Genomic DNA, 5700 nt, shown 5'->3' with positions numbered 1-5700 from the left:
GTGTAACCAGCTGCCATATCTGTTCCCACCGCTAGGGACGTTTTCCTTTATGACGTCATTTGTAATCAAGTTATGATTAATTATGTGTATGTGTAATTCTGTGTGATTCGTTAGGTATTTAGTAAATAAATAATTAAACCCAATTTTGTATTGCTGATTCAACTTGTTAGCCAGGGTTCTTGAAGATAACCAAGAATTTACAACTTTCAGATGAGACTGAATTAAGGTGACGATTAATATTGACTGCTATTGATGTAAAATATTATTGGGTCTTTAAGAGTTTATTCGGAAGATAACAGCTCTATAAATATAATTTTTTGGTGCCCCGACTCTCTAGTTAATTACATTTACATGATTAGCTCAATCAGGTAATATTAATAGCATGTCATATCACTTAATCCGGCATAGCCAAAGACACGACACAGGTGTAAGGTAAACATGACCCAGTTATTTCACGGTGCTGTACACACACACACTATAATGTAAACACATGGAAACATAGCGAACACACACATTCACAAAAAAACATAGGCCCTTCTGCTTGAACAAAATGCCTGACAAATAGGAGCCCTGATCACCTTATTTATGCTTATCCTCTGCTTTTTCATCTATTCCCCCTCTCTCTTCCTCCATTCACAGCAGAGGGAACATACCTCATTAATACTGAGCAAACCAAACCATGTCTCCCTCTATGCTAACAAACAGGCAGGTGCAACATTACATTTTTATGGATGTGATGACAAATTTGAAACTGATTATATTCTGAAGGACAAAGAGAATGTGAGAATGTGAAAGAGAGCAAGAAAGAGAGACACAGAGCTGCGATGGAGGGAGGAAAAGAGAGAGAGAGCAAGAAAGAAAGAGAGAAGCTGAGGTTGAGATGAGGTACAGCAGGTGTTTACATCTGGCACTGGAGAGATGGATAGAGGAGGGGAAAGAGATGGGTGGAGAAGAGCTGACACTGGTAGAGGAAAGGAGGGGAAAGATGGATAGAGGAGGGGGAAAGAGATGGGTGGAGAAGAGCTGAGACTGGTAGAGGAAAGGAGGGGAGAGATGGATAGAGGAGGGGAAAGAGATGGGTGGAGAAGAGCTGACACTGGTAGAGGAAAGGAGGGGAGAGATGGATAGAGGAGGGGAAAGAGATGGGTGGAGAAGAGCTGACACTGGTAGAGGAAAGGAGGGGAAAGACGGATACAAGGTAGCGTGAGCGATGGGTGGAGAAGAGCTGAGACTGGTAGAGGAAAGGAGGGGAAAGATGGATAGAGGGTAGTGTGAGCGATGGGTGGAGAACGGGAGATATTAGTAGAGGAAAGGAGGGGAGAGAGATATAGGTAGAATAGGAGACTACTGGGTACAGGAGAGGTGGGAAGGAGGCAGAGGAGAGAGTTAGTGGAGAGGAGAGAGCACTGAGCGGTGGGCTCAGATCACATGTTGGCTTGTTGCTACGCAATGTGCAGCAGGGGAGACACAGATAAGAGCTGAGAGAGGGTGACCAGTGAGACGAGGAGAGGAGACAGAGGAGAGAGACACCCGACTCCATAGTTATTCAAGTTCACAGACCATGTGAGATGAAAAGAAAATGACAAAGGAGAAGCAATAATGTGAAAGAGTGAAATAACAAAATATGGTGAATGTATGATGTGGGTGCAATAAGATTTTTAGAAAATGTTGTAAACAATGGCTACAATAGTACCAAAAAGTACTATTTTTGTAACAACCCAAGCTAGGCCACAGCCTTTCATTTCCATTGTGAGCAAATTAAGCATAGTGGACAGAACAAGCATTGAGGTGGGCAGAGCCAATCACGAGCTAGCGAAATCCTATTGGCGTGGTCTAGTATGTATTAGCATATTTCCGTTAAGGAACACCTACTCTGCGAAGTGCGTGTGTGCAATAACTCAATTCGCCCCTGCACTCATTCTAAGGGACTGTACGTTATTTATAATGAGGGATATCTGAAGATAATTGGACCACTCTGAAATGAAAATGGATGGCCCTCCCTTCAGTAAAATATATTTTTACCCAACCCTACTTGAACTTTTGAAAAAAAAAACAAGTGACCCTCCCTATGCCCAAAATAATAATTAAAACATGAAGTGGATAGCAGAGGACATGCCTACCATTTACCCTCACTCAGAGCAGAGACCTGAGCCTTTAGATATGCAGTTTCAGAAACTGTCCTTCATTTTGTAAGCATTAGCCTACATGGCAAAGTATCCAGAAGGTTGTGGATTCACATTACACCGTGGACAAGGGTAGGTGTGAAAAGATCTCCATTATAATAAAAACACTGCATGAATGTATCTGAGAAAACATTTTCCCTGACACCCAAAAGTACTCGTTACATTTTGGATTCTTAGCAGGACAGGAAAAAGGTCCATTCATGCACTTATTAAAAGAACATCCCTGGTCATCCCTAGTGCCTCTGATCTGGTGGACTCACTAAACACACATGCTTTGTTTCTAAATTATGTCCTAGTGATGTTGTGTGCCCATGGCTATCTGTAAAATCAAATAAAAAAAAACGGAAAATGGTGCTGTCTGGTTTGCTAAACATAAGGAATTTAAAATGATTAATACTTTTACTTTTGATACTTAAGTATATTTTAGCAATTACATTTACTTTTGATACCTAAGTATATTTAAAACCAAATACTTTAAGACTTTTACTCAAGTACTATTTTACAGTGTGACTTTCACTTTTATTTGAGTCATTTTCTATTTAGGTATCTTTACTTTGACAGAAGTATGACAATTAGGTACTTTTTCCACCACTGGTATGTTGTTTAATAGCCTGTTGAAATGTTGATTAGTGACAGAATGTTAATGAGTGACAGAATCACACATTACTTCCCAAACAAAGATATTCCTTTAGCATCAGTCATGCCTTTCCCCTGCATTTTAGAACTTGCTTCTAGCATAAAGCTCTGCAGACTAAAGCGTTGATATAGATTGCATTACATCAATGTCATTATCAATATCATCATTATCATTTCATTGTGTTATATCAATCAGGCCTTTTAAAAACATTTATCCAAAGCTAACAAGGGGTAGGCCCAGTAGGCCCAGTGGCCATTTTAGCCTGTAAATCCTGGTGGGGCTAACTCCCCACCTCCAAAATTAATTGCACTATAACGGTGACAAACGGTGCCCAGAAACTGTTAGGGCCTACATAAAGCTGTAACAACAGCAGAGCTTTCCTTTTCCTCAGCACCATGGAGCACCATGGAGTGAATCTTCACCATTACTACACCTGTCTGGCAACCAAGTTCATTCAGCTTCATTTACTGCCTTTAAAAGGATATAACTATTTGTTCAGCACTTTTGAAATGTACAGCCACAGAATTCAGAACATAGGCCGTTCTTACAGTATTCTCCCTGTTCACCAAGACAGAACCGTAGGACAAATAAAGTGGGCATATGAGCCTACAATGAAAGGTCTTACAATATTTGATGATGACATTTCACTAAACCAGGCTATAGGCTACATGTACACCACCAAGTCAGGAACAAATGGCTAAATTATGAGGGGAAAAGGGGCCAAATTAAGGAACATAGGCTAATAACAGCTTACTATTTTATTTATTTTTAATTTTTATTTCACCTTTATTTAACCAGGTAGGCTAGTTGCGAACAAGTTCTCATTTACAACTGCGACCTGGCCAAGATAAAGCATAGCAGTGTGAACAGACAGCAACACAGAGTTACACATGGAGTAAGCAATAAACAAGTCAATAACACAGTAGTATTTTTTTTAAAGAGTCTATATACATTGTGTGCAAAAGGCATGAGGAGGTAGGCGAATAATTACAATTTAGCAGAATAACACTGGAGTGATAAATTATCAGATGGTCATGTGCAGGTAGAGATACTGGTGTGCAAAAGAGCAGAAAAGTAAATAAATAAAAACAGTATGGGGATGAGTTAGGTAAATTGGGTGGGCTATTTACCGATGGACTATGCACAGCTGCAGCGATCGGTTAGCTGCTCAGATAGCAGATGTTTAAAGTTGGTGAGGGAGATAAAAGTCTCCAACTTCAGCGATATTTGCAATTCGTCCCAGTCACAGGTAGCAGAGAACTGGAAGGAAAGGCGGCCAAATGAGGTGTTGGCTTTAGGGATGATCAGTGAGATACACCTGCTGGAGCGCGTGCTACGGGTGGGTGTTGCCATCGTGACCAGTGAACTGAGATAAGGCGGAGCTTTACCTAGCATGGACTTGTAGATGACCTGGAGCCAGTGGGTCTGGCGACGAATATATAGCGAGGGCCAGCCAACTAGAGCATACAGGTCGCAGTGGTGGGTGGTATACGGTGCTTTATTAACAAAGCGGATGGCACTGTGATAAACTGCATCCAGTTTGCTGAGTAGAGTACTGGAAGCCATTTTGTAGATGACATCGCCGAAGTCGAGGATCGGTAGGATAGTCAGTTTTACTAGGGTAAGTTTGGCGTCGTGAGTGAAGGAGGCTTTGTTGCGAAATAGAAAGACGATTCTAGATTTGATTTTGGATTGGAGATGTTTGATATGAGTCTGGAAGGAGAGTTTACAGTCTAGCCAGACACCTAGGTACTTATAGATGTCCACATATTCTAGGTCGGAACTATCCAGGGTGGTGATGCTAGTCGGGCGTGCGGGTGCAGGCAGCGAACGGTTGAAAAGCATGCATTTGGTTTTACTAGCGTTTAAGTGCAGTTGGAGGCCACGGAAGGAGTGTTGTATGGCATTAAAGCTCGTTTGGAGGTTAGATAGCACAGTGTCCAAGGAAGGGCCAGAAGTATACAGAATGGTGTCGTCTGCGTAGAGGTGGATCAGGGAATCGCCCGCAGCAAGAGCAACATCATTGATATATACAGAGAAAAGAGTCGGCCCGATAATTGAACCCTGTGGCACCCCCATAGAGACTGCCAGAGGACCGGACAACATGCCCTCCGATTTGACACACTGAACTCTGTCTGCAAAGTAGTTGGAGAACCAGGCAAGGCAGTCATTAGAAAAACCAAGGCTACTGAGTCTGCCGATAAGAATATGGTGATTGACAGAGTCGAAAGCCTTGGCCAGGTCGATGAAGATGGCTGCACAGTACTGTCTTTTATCGATGGCGGTTATGATATCGTTTAGTACCTTGAGCGTGGCCGAGGTGCACCCGTGACCGGCTCGGAAACCAGATTGCACAGGGGAGAAGGTACGGTGGGATTCGAGATGGTCAGTGATCTGTTTGTTGACTTGGCTTTCGAAGACCTTAGATAGGCAGGGCAGGATGGATATAGGTCTGTAACAGTTTGGATCCAGGATGTCTCCCCCTTTGAAGAGGGGGTGACCGCGGCAGCTTTCCAATCCTTGGGGATCTCAGACGATATGAAAGAGAGGTTGAACAGGCTGGTATAGGGGTTGCGACAATGGCAGCGGATAGTTTCAGAAATAGAGGGTCCAGATTTTTAAGCCCAGCTGATTTGTACTGGTCCAGGCTTTGCAGCTCTTTCAGAACATCTGCTATTCTGGATTTGGGTAAAGGAGAAGCTGGGGAGGCTTGGGCGAGTAGCTGCGAGGGGGGGGAGTGGGGGGGTGGAGGTGTTGGCCGAGGTTGGAGTAGCCAGGAGGAAGGCATGGCCAGCCGTTGAGAAATGCTTGTTGAAGTTTTTGATTATCATGGATTTATCGGTGGTGACCGTGTTACCTAGCCTCAGTGCAGTGGGCAGC

This window comes from Oncorhynchus masou, chromosome 14 (assembly GCF_036934945.1).
Source record: "Oncorhynchus masou masou isolate Uvic2021 chromosome 14, UVic_Omas_1.1, whole genome shotgun sequence".
Classification (NCBI taxonomy): domain Eukaryota; kingdom Metazoa; phylum Chordata; class Actinopteri; order Salmoniformes; family Salmonidae; genus Oncorhynchus; species Oncorhynchus masou.
Note: the sequence above shows the minus strand (reverse complement) of the source record.